At 38.8% G+C, this 12,065-nt stretch overlaps 1 protein-coding gene across 9 annotated transcripts in view; it reads left to right on the forward strand.

The window, feature by feature from the left end:
• AFG1L (AFG1 like ATPase) overlaps positions 1-12,065 on the forward strand; it is a 195,095-nt gene that overhangs the window by 159,108 nt on the left and 23,922 nt on the right. Inside the window, exon 13 of one of the 9 annotated variants that reach the window (XR_012324774.1) lies at positions 4,560-4,931. The exons of the other annotated variants lie outside the window; for them this stretch is intronic. The gene's annotated coding sequence lies outside the window, so the exon portion shown is untranslated. The remainder of the gene's footprint in view (positions 1-4,559; positions 4,932-12,065) is intronic. 9 annotated transcript variants of the gene reach the window in all.

Raw genomic sequence — 12,065 nt, forward strand, 5'->3', positions numbered from 1 at the left:
CATTACCTCCATATCAGAGGCATGGTAAAGGAAAGTGAGGCAGATTCATTTCTCCAGACATGACATGAGCTTTAGGGATTCCTTTCCTTTCCTTGACATAGTTACTTGGCTCAATCAGAGGGTAATGGAGAAGTCAGAAATGTCATCACTTAAGTCAGTGGTTTTTGAAGTGCAGTTCTTAGGCATCTAGGGGTCCTGAAACCCTTTCAGAGGTCCTGGAGGTCAAAACTCTGTATAATAATACTAGGATACTGTTTGCCTTTTCCACTGTGGTAACATTTGCAGTAATGGTGCAAAAGCAATGGTGGATAAAACTGCTGGTGCTTTAGCATGAATCAAGGCAATGGCACCAAACCATGTTATATTCTTCATTGCCCATGAAGAATACTTACAGTTCCACTTTAAAATGTCCTTGAAGAAGCAGTAATTAAAAATGATTAATATTGTTAAATCTCAACCCTTGAGAATATGTCTTTTTATTTTTTCTTTTAAAAAGATATTTATTTATTTTTTGGCTACATTGGGTCTTCGTTGCTGCGCGCGGGCTTTCTCTAGTTGCGGCGAGCGGGGGGGCTATGCTTCGTTGTGGTGTGCGGGCTTCTCATTGCAGTGGCATCTCTTGTTGCGGAGCACGGGCTCTAGGCGTGCAGGCTTCAGTAGTTGTGGCTCGCGGGCTCTAGAGTGTAGGCTCAGTAGTTGTGGCGCATGGGCTTAGTTGCTCCGCAGCATTTGGGATCTTCCCAGACCAGGGCTCGAACCTTTGTCGCCTACATTGGCAATCGGATTCTTAATCACTGCGCCACCAGGGAAGCCCTGAGAACATGTCTTTTTTTTTTTTTTTTTTTTTAAGAACATGTCTTTTTAATACTCACTGTCATGAAGGAAGTACACATAAAGCTCTTCTGCTATGTACCAAATACAGTGGCTGTCTTTAGGAAAAGCACTTATGCAATTGTTTGAGTTGCTAGCTAAACTAGTCACTTTTTTCTTGGAACACCATTTTCACTTGGAAGAATAAGTGACAGATAGACTACAGTTATTCAGGTTTGGCAGACATTTTCTCATAGTGTTTGACAGACATTTTCTTGAAAATGAACAAAGTATTGATAAAACTGTCACTTTAAGAAAACAACTACAAGTATTTGTTGCCAATGATAAAAATTTGAGCAAACAAGTAAAAAATAGAATTTTGGAAAACTTGTTGCTGCCACCATGAACTTGGCACCTCTTCCCAATTCTTAAGTATTTTTTTCTGATGAGATTGATGGTGATATTAACAAATGCTAAGTTTTGGTATTGTATAATTAAATGTATCAACATTTAGAAGATATGCATTACTCTTTGAATGAATATTTTCCAATAACCAATGCATACTCTTACAAAATCATGCATGACGAAGGTCTATTTAAAATGCAAGAAAGACTAATAATGGATTTTAATATAACAGAATTTAAAAAATACACAAATATTGTTTCAGACTCTACATCGCAACAATTATTTAAAAAATTACTTCTTATCAAGTTTTTAAAAAATTTTAAATAGACTATATTTTAGAAGTTTTAAGCTTACAGAAAAATTGAGAAGGTAGTCCTGAGAGTTTCCATATACTCCCAAATCCAACTTCCCCTATTATTAACATCTTACATTAGTATGGTATATTCATTACAATTAATGAACCAATATTGATATGATTAACTAAAGTCCATATATTATTCACACTTTCTTAGTTTTACCCAGTATCCTTTTTCTGTTCCAGGATACCACATTACCTTTAGTTATCTTGCCTCCTTAGATTCCTCTTGGTAGTGACAGTTTCTCAGACTTGCCTTGTTTTTGATGACCTTGACAGTTTTGAGGAATACTGGTCATTTATTTTGTAGATTGTCCCTCAAATGGGATTTGTCTGATGTTTTTCTCATGATTTGACTGGAATTGTGGGCTTTGGGAGGAAGATCACAGAGGTTAAGTGCTATTTTCATCAGATCATATCAAGGGTACTTATTATCAACATGACTTATCACTGTTGATGTTAACCTTGATCACACTTGTCTGAGGTAGTGTTTGTCTCCACTATAAAGTTATTCTTTTCCCCCTCTTTCCATAGTGAGCTCTTTGGAAGGAAGTTCTTGTTGAGTTTTCATGTGGCAGCAAAGAAGAAAATCCACAATTATCTAACAAGACTGTTAAAATACTTTTCCCTGGGCTTCCCTCGTGGTGCAGTAGTTGAGAGTCCGCCTGCCGATGCAGGGGACACGGGTTCGTGCCCCGGTCCGGGAGGATCCCACATGCCGCAGAGCAGCTGGGCCCGTGAGCCATGGCTGCTGGGCCTGTGCGTCCGGAGCCTGTGCTTCGCAACGGGAGGGGCCGCGGCAGTGAGAGGCCCGTGTACCACAAAAAAAAATAAAACTTTTCCCTTTTCCAACTACATATTTGTGTGAGGCTAGATTTTCTTATATGATTCAACCAAAGCAACATATCACAATAGTTTGACTGTAGAAGCAGGTATGAGAATTCTACCATCTTCTGTTATGCCAGACATTAAAGAGATTTGCCAAAAGTATAAAACAATGCTACTCTTCTTACTATTTTCATTTTAGAAATATAATTATTTTCATAAAAATGTTATTTCTGTTAATTTTATGGGTTGAATATAATGGTTTTATCATTGTTTTTTAAATAAATTAATAAATATTTTAAAATTTTCTCAGTTTTTATTTCTAATACAGTAACTATTGGGAGATATAACCCACATAAGCAAAAGCTCATGGGTTCCTCAGTAATTTTTAAGAGTGCTAGGGGGTCCTGAAACCAAAAAGTTTGAGAACTACTTTCTTTAGAGTTAAATTTCTGTGGACCTAAAACGAAAGTACCCTATTCAAAGAAAGCAGGCCAAAACTAAATTCTAAAGGCTTAACGAGTAAACTGACTATACCTAAATTTTTCTTATTGAGAAATGTAATTTTTACACCTGCAGAAAATTGTTTCCTCAACTGATAACTGTGCTCACAAGTAACTGTTTGCAAGAGTAGTTTGTTATTTGTGTCTTAAAAATAATGACAGGTAGCCAGGTGTGTTTGTAAGAAGTCTGAGCAGAAAAATATACCAGTTGATGCAGATGCATGGGTGTATACATTGTTCATTATCAACTTTTTGTTCATTAGCTTTCTTCTTTGGTTCTTAGTATTCAAGGAATGGAGATCCATCAGATATGTGTTTTGGCTTTCAACTGTCTATTAGTCTTTATTATATCATATTAGTTTGTATATTGTTAGACTTCGAACTGTATCGAATAGAATCCTTGGGGGAGTTGCTAAAAGACGTTTCCCTTCTCTTTCTCTGTTCTGTCTCTATTTCATTTCATGTATTCCAAATGAAACCACTGATTGGGAACTACTTCTGGTTTGTGTACTTGGTACACTCTCAGTAAATACTAAAGGTTGAATAGCTTTTATCTCTACTATTTGGCCAAGAGTCAAGGCTGATGGTGTTTGGATGCCAATGGTGGTGATTAGCATCAGGGAGTAAGGGCATTAATCACCAGAGCTGAGGCAGCCCAGGAATCTCCTTAGCCCTTTACCTTCCCAGCAGCAAAACCGTTCTGGTAGCATTGCTGATCCGTGTGTGTCCTTTTCCCAAATATTCTGACCTCTGGTAATACCATGTGCAAATAAGGCAGTCTGCTAGCCTGGCTAAAGCATAGGGAACACGTAGGGCAGAAGTGAGGTAGCAAAGAGCTTAGTAGAGAATGGGTCAGATTCTTGAAGGGTAGAATGTGAATCCAATGTCAAAAATGAGTCCTAAGTCTTTCTGTCCTTTGTCTTTCCCTGTCCTCATTCCTAGTCAGCCCTTAAGCTAAAGAGTCATAGTCTTGGTGTAGAAAGGCACCTTGAAAGCCATCTTATCTAACCATTCAACTAATCCTGAATCCTCCCTACAAACCCATGCTTGCCTTGCTGTGCCAGTTTGAGGGGTACAGTTAAATGTGTGAGAAGGAATATAGGACGTATGCAGTAAGATGTCAAATTTCAACATACATCTTGGAGCCAGCTGTTTCATATTGGCCCTCTGAATTATAAAGAAGGTTTTTGGGATAAAACCTCATAATAGACCTATACCATAATTTGATTGAAAAAGTTAAGGTGTATACAAGTAACTTTTTTTTTTTTTTGCGGTACGTGGGCCTCTCACTGTTGTGGCCTCTCCCGTTGCGGAGCACAGGCTCTGGACGCACAGCCTCAGCGGCCATGGCTCACGGGCCCAGCCGCTCCACGGTATGTGGGATCTTCCCGGACTGGGGCACGAACCCGTGTCCCCTGCATCGGCAGGTGGACTCTCAACCACTGCGCCACTAGGGAAGCCCTATACAAGTAACTTTTAACCTGAATTTACATAATTATCCTGAAATTCTGTAAATGAAAGAAAAAGAATTCTCTGTAAGGTTAGAAGTTAGACTGAAGGATCAGTTTTTACTAATTGTTGATGATGATTTGTCTCTTCCAGGGAAATAACTATATATTGGGTTAAAATTGTTATGTTTTTTGTGTTTTATTATTTTAAAGGAAAAAGGACTTTAAGAGAAATGCCCATTAAAAAGGGGCTAGATTAGGACTTCCCTGGTGGCTCAGTGGTTAAGGATCCGCCTGCCAATGCAGGGGACACGGGTTCGAGCCCTGGTCTGGGAAGATCCCACATGCCACGGAGCACTAAGCCCGTGTGCCACAACTACTGAGTCTGTGCTTTAGAGCCTGTGAGCCACAACTACTGAGCCAGCGTGCTGCAACTACTGAAGCCTGCGTGCCTAGAAGCCCGTACTCTGCAACAAGAGAAGCCATTGCAACGAGGAGCCCGCACACTGCAACGAAGAGTAGCCCCTGCTCGCCGCAACTAGAGAAAGCCCACGCTCAGCAACGAAGACCCAACGCAGCCAATAAGTAAATAAATAAATTTTATATTTAAAAAAAAAGGGGGCTAGATTAGAAGTTAGAAAACTGTGGCCACTTAAAATAATTGTGGTCATTTCCATGATAAAAAGGGAGATGAGAAGAATCTGAAGGAATGGAGAAAAGCTGGGTGGAGAGAGTGCCTTCCAAGTTTCTTCACATGGGAAGTTTTCTGTCGCAGGACTCATTGTGAGTCTGAGTAGTCTTGCTCAGCTTCTGTTCCCAAACTGGGGTGAGAACAGCTCCTTAGCTGATGCAGCGAATATGGCAACAAAAATTTTAAGCTCTGCAGGCCATTGACTTCTCAGACTCAGCTGCCTGAAGCTTCTCTAAGGGAGAAAATTTGCTTTCATTTTCTTGAATATATTTATGTTGTGCTGGTAACTGAAACGATTTAAAAATGTATTTGTCATACAGAGTGAAGTAAGTCAGAGAAAAACAACTATCATGTAATATTGCTTATATGTGGAATCTAGAAAAATGGTACAGATGAACTTATTTGCAAAGCAGAAATAGAGACACAGAAGCAGAAGGAGAGAACAAACTTATGGATACCAAGGCGGGGAAGGGGGTGGGTGGGATGAACTGGGAGACTGGGATTGACATATATACACTACTATGTATAAAACAGATAACTAATGAGAACCTTCGGTATAGCACAGGGAACTCTACTCAATGCTCTGTAGTGACCTAAATGGGAAGGAAATCTAAAAAAGAGGGGATATATGTATACATATAGCTGATTCACTTTGCTGTACAGCAGAAACTAACACAACATTGTAAAGCAACTATACTCCAATAATTAAAAAAAAAAATGTATCCAGTCCCTATAATGGGGAGAAGTTGCCTCAGAATTCCCAGGGGACCTCAAGGGAAGAGTCAGTGTGCTAAGAACTGTATACCTTCAACATGTCCTCTTTCTTAGGAATAAAATTATTTTGAGAATCAGAGCTAGTAGTAGGCGCAACTCCTCATATTCCTCTCAAGACCTCTTCTACTCTAGGAAGGCATGACAAACTAATATTTAATAGTTGCTTTGGTCTTTGGGAGGAATGTGTCTGTCTGCTCAGACAATGATTAAGAAGTATGAATTAAAACTTTAAAAATTGAAGTGGTCATTGGACTTACCTGGTGGTGCAGTGATTAAGAATCCACCTGCCAATGCAAGGGACACAGGTTCGAGCCCTGGTCTGGGAAGATCCCACATGCCGTGGAGCAACTAAGCCCGTGTGCCACAACTACTGAGGCTGCACTCTAGAGCCTGCGAGCCACAACTACTGAAGCCCACGCACATAGAGCCCATGCTCTGCAACAAGAGAAGCCACTGCAATGAGAAGATGGCACACTGCAATGAAGAGTAGCCCCTGCTCGCCACAACTAGAGAAAGCCCAAGGGCGGCAACGAAGACCCAACACAGCCAAAAAAAAAATTAAAGTGGTCATTAACTTTGTAAAATGAGAGTTTTAAAAAAGAATTTAAAGTACGTGATCTCACTTGGCTTTTAATAACACATGTATCACAGCCCTAAATAATTATTGGGAATAGTTCTCTAAACAGAAGACCTATACAATGAGATGATGGGTAAAGGGTTGAGAAAATCTAGGCCAATCAATTAACATGACTATAAAACACTTTAAAAGTACTTGCTTGATTTTTAAAAAAGCTTTAACACTGATGGCTTTTCTAATGCTAACCTCCAACTGGCTTGATTTTTTTTAAATAGAAAAATGTTTTAATCAAGTAATTGTTTGATCTGTAATTTTTAAGTTTTTCTGTTTCTCATCATAAAGTACATGATTTGATATACTCCATAGTACCTTCCCCTAGATTAGATCAGTTACTCAGAATTATAATTAATAATTAATTAAAGTAATTAATTAAAGTAGTTAATAATTACTTACTACATTGCTAGTTAGAATATTCAATAAGGTACATCTCACTAGATATATTATTACTTTGAGATGTATTTTATAGAAAAAAGTTTGAGAATTATTAGAATATACTGTTTTGTTTCTTAAAATAACTTGTGAAGATACTGTGGAGTCAGGCAAAAGATTTTGAGAAAAAAACTAGAAGTGAGGTATAGTGTTAAGAAATCATAAGATTTCCACGTATTTTAGGGTGTGGACTAGAAAAAAAAGCACAACGTGAGAACTGTGAGTTCAGTTTTATTTGGGGACTTACTGAGGACTATAGCCCAGGAGACAACCTCTCAGATAGCTCTGAGGAACTGCTCCAAAGAGGTAAGGGGTAGATCAGTATATATACGATTCTGGCAAAGAGGATGCATGCAATCAAGCATACGTCAAGGTTGCTGCTAGTCATGAGGAGCAGATGTCTCCATTAATGATTTTAGTGCTTTTCTAAGTATGAGAAGATGCAAGAAACTGAGTAAAATCTATCTGAAAATATCTATGTGCAGGCCTGTTCTGCCAGTTTTCCCAGAGCATAGAGTGTCTCCTTCCTGATCTCCACCCTGAACTCCTTTCAGGGTGTGTTAATGGTCAGTGACTACCTTGGCTAGTGACTTCATTCTTGTAGAACCAGATGGTAAGCAACATTATTTGTTGTCAAGGGTCAAGTATTACTTAACTCTTCTATCTTTTATTGTTAATCAAGAAATATATGTTATGTAAGATTTCCCTCCCAAGACTGCTACAATGATTCAGTGGTCAGCAACTATTTAAGTGCTTCCATATCTGTATGCCACTATGTTATGAAGAATATAAAAGGAATGAAAGAAGTTTTTTCAAAGAGTTTACAATTTAGTAAACGAAATAACATGAACCAAATACCAAACAATGCAGTAGAGTGGAAAGAGGCCCAATTGAATCAAGAAATATGAATCCGAATCGTTACTCAGATACTATGTAGCTGAATGGCCTTAGGCAGGTCACTTAACCTCTCTGGGTCCAAGTACCTCATCTGTAAAATGCATGATGTGATCAGCTAGTTTCTGTCACTCCTTTCAGCTGTAACAGTATTTTAAAGAGCCGTGCTCACTAGTTAAATACATTATTATGAGTGCATCAGGAGTTAAAGGTAAGGATAATAAGGATTGGGAAGGCTCTGAGGAGACATGAGATTTAAGGAGGAAAATGATCTTGCTTGAAAGGTGAGTAGAATTTAGACAAGCAGAGTGAAGGTATTTCAGCCATGATCTGAAGCCAAGCACCAAATGTTTCAGGAGGAAGAGAAGAAACTTGCCTAATACGAGCAAGTGCATGTTGGAGAGAAAAGGGAAGAATGAAAATCCTAGACAGATTCGCCATAAAATCAGGCAGCAAAGTATAGACTTCTTACCCTGATCCACAGGGTACATCTACAGAGGTTTTGAGCAGGAACATGGTACATAAAGTAATGTTTTAGGACAATTAATAGGGCAGTAAACTCTAGGAAAGGTTGTAACTTTGACCAGCATGTTCTAGTGGGTCAGCCAGTAGTATCTCCTCTTGGGAATGTCATCCTTTTAGGAAGGAAACTTGCTAAATAAATAAACCAACGTGCTAGATATTTGTTTAAGTAACCTTTAAAGCAGGATAACAGGGACTTCTGTGGCAGTGCAGTGGTTAAGACTCCATGCTTCCACTGCAGGGGGTATGGGTTTGATCCCTGGTCCGGGAAGTAAGATGCCACATGCCCTGTGGTCAAGGAAGGAAGGGAGGGAGGGAGGGAAAGAAAGAGAGAGAGGGAGGAAGGGAGGGAGAAAGGAAGGAAGGAAGGGAGGGAAGGAAGGGAGGGAGGGAGGGAAGCAGGGTAACAGAGAGAGCCCTACCCATTTTATATTTTATGTCCCTTTTCCCCAGTCATTCAATAGATGTTTACCGAGTACAGTAGTCCCTCTTTATCTGTGGTGGATACCTGAAACCATGGATACTATTAAGCCTATATATACTATTGTTTTTCCTATACATACATAACTATGATAAAGTTTAACTTATAAATTAAGCATAGTAAGAAATTGACAATAAATAATAAAATTGCTTAATTATAACAATATACTATAATAAAAGTTACGTGAATGTGGTCTCTCTCTCTCTCAAAGTACCTTATTGTACAAATTTAATTCCTTTTCCATCTTAGCTAGGCACTTATCATGCACTGTGGCTGTAACTTTTTCAGTTTGAGGTGCAACAGCAAAGTTAGCATGAATTTCTTTTTCCTTCACAACATTCCAGATAGAAGATTCATTCTTACTGTAGATCTTAGCAACCTCAGCATACGGTTTTTTTCTTTCCTTATTAAGTCGAGAACTTTTACCTTTTCACTTAAAGGAAGCACTTTACAGTTTCTCTTTGGCATATCCGAATTGCCAGCATTACTCCTTTTGCACTTTGGGGCCATTATTAAGTAAAAAAGAGGTTACTTCAACATAAGCAGTGGGATACAAAGAGAGTCGATCCGATACCTGAGATGGCTACTAAGTGACTAATGGTGGGATACCCTGGACAAAGGGGAGATTCACATTCTGAATGGGACCGTACAAGATTTCATCACACTGCTCATGTGTGCAATTTAGAATTTTACAAATTGTTTATTTCTGGAATTTTCCATTTAAAATTTTCTGACCAGGGTTCACCACAGGTAAGTGAAACCATGGAAAGTGAGATCTACTGTACTTAATGGAAAGCTGGCATAGTTCTAGGTGCTATAGGGGGTAACAAGATGAATTAAGAGTCAGTCACCATAGTTAGTCTTAATTTAGAGGAGAAAACGTGACTAGTATATAGATCACCAGAATGTGAGGCAGATTATAATTAGTACCACAGGATCTGTATGACCAGAATGCTGTGGGTAGTAAAGAGGAAGTGAGCCTTGAAGGCTGGATGGTTGGAGACTCGGCTGGTGCAGGGGAGGAGGAAGAAGGGGTGGTTGTTTGGTTGTTCCTAAGGGTAAAGGATCATGAGGGCAACTTTTGTGACCTCTTCCTCCTCTGAGGTTTTATGTTTCTATGAGAAACACAGAGGTAGGAAATTACAGAGTATGTTTAGAGACTTGAAGACTCTGGAGGATCCTACTTCCATTAATGACAGAGTAGCTCCTATTTGACCAACCCACCTATAGATCACAATTGTAACTCTGGACAAATCTAAAAAACAATTATCTGGAAGGCATTATTGAGCAACCAAAAGCAGGGAGAAAGTAGAACACTATCCACACATGGAAGAAGAGATTGATACCGATGAATTCTTATTTTTGTCGATTTTGCCTGAGAGCAGATCACAGTTGGCTTCTTATGGGATATTTAAAAATAGTTGGAAACCTGCAGTATTCCTGACTTGAGGAATCAGAGGAGAGTGACCATAGCAGCTAGAGAATAAGAGGAGAAATTATGGAAAGGAGAGAAACACAGAGAAAGAGCCCAACATTCTTCATATAAACTCTGCCTAAATCTTGGGCTGAACTATATATGTACAACTAAGGCTAAAAAAAAATTGAACAGAGATTTCAGTCGCTGCGCATCACAGAGGAGACAGAGTTTGGAGTGTGAGACTAGCCAGGTTAATTACCTGCTAAAATAGCAACAACAACAAAATCAATATACTTTGGTGGAATATAAAAGAATCCCAAGCCTCTGCAACATCATTCACAATATCCAGAATACAATCCAAAATTCCTAGATGTGAGCAGACACAGGAAAATCTGACCCATTTTAAAAGAGGAAAAGGTAATTAACAGAAACTGACCCTGAAATGACACAGATGTTGGAAATAGAGGCAAAGATTTTAAAGTAGCTTTTATATCTATACTCAGGGATATGAAGGAAATATATACTAGAATTGAATGAACAAATAGGAAATCTTAGCAGAGGAATTGAAACTATAAAAAAGAACCAAATGGAAATTCTAATGCTAAAAATTAAAAATTCTAGACTTAATTTTTAAGTTCACTATGTATACTTAACACTAATCGCAGATGATTGGAAAGTTGGTGCACTTAAAGATAGATAATAGATATTATGCCATCTGAAAAACAGAAAACAATAAAACAAAATTAACAAAGTCTCATGACTTAAGAAACTTTATCAAAAGGTTTAACTCATGTGTCATGGAGTCCCAGAAGGAGAAGGAAGAAAGTGGGACAGAAAAATATTTTTAAAGAAAATGGCTGAAATTTAGTAAAAGATGTAATTTTGCAGATTCTAGAAGCTCAAAAAACTTCTAGCAGATACAAAGAAAATCACTCCTAGGCACATCATGGTCAAACTGTTGAAAACCAAAGATAAAAAAAATTTCAAAGCAGCTAGAGGAACAACGATATCATTAAGGACTGACTTCTCATTGGAAGCGATAGAGACCTGAAAACAGTACAACAACATCTTTAAAGTGCTGAAAGGAAAAAACTGACAATCCAGAATTCTCTATGTAGAGGACTTAAGAGTCATGGCTGGAACTTCGATTATGTGTGGGAGAGTGGTGTGTACTCAGGCAGGATAGAAGGGTTGAAGTCAGTGTAAAGGGGTTTGCATATCAGGTAGTAGAGCTTGGATTAGAACCTTCATCAGCATAAAACAAACTAGTCATTATTTTTTAACAGATCTGTATTGGATAATCTGGCAAGATTGGCACTGCTACTACCACATGTGGAGCCTTGTGTGCATTAGATAAAGCCACCCGTGAAGATGGGCATGGACCTAAATAAGCAAGTCATGCCTTTATGTGGATAAAAGTGTGCCCCTTCCTCTAGGTAGATGCTGCCCCTCATCAGGGTGCGTGGCTTAGCAAACAGCATGGACTGGATTTCAGTTCCTAATTGCCCCCTCAACCAGGGACATAAGCCAAATTTACATGATTGGAAAGAACAGATGGATATGAGAGAAATCTATGGGATTGGATGTAGAGGGGTCTCGGGTTCAAGGCAAGTCACTGAGAGCTCTGACGTTTTCAGTTTGGGTGACCAGAGGAACAGCAGAACCCTTAACAGAAATACCAGAGGTAAGAGAAGAGCTCTTACAAACAATTGGAAGTCTAGTATGGAAGATATAGACCTGGAAGATATTTATAGAGATGTGTTAGTTTGGAGCCTAAAGCGGTCAGTGAAGTCACCTGAACTGACATAGAAAAAGGAAGAGATGATGGGTAGGGGTGGAGTTGGAAAATGTGTTATCATGAGAATCAGTAGAAG

This window comes from Tursiops truncatus, chromosome 12, assembly GCF_011762595.2.
Source record: "Tursiops truncatus isolate mTurTru1 chromosome 12, mTurTru1.mat.Y, whole genome shotgun sequence".
NCBI lineage: Eukaryota > Metazoa > Chordata > Mammalia > Artiodactyla > Delphinidae > Tursiops > Tursiops truncatus.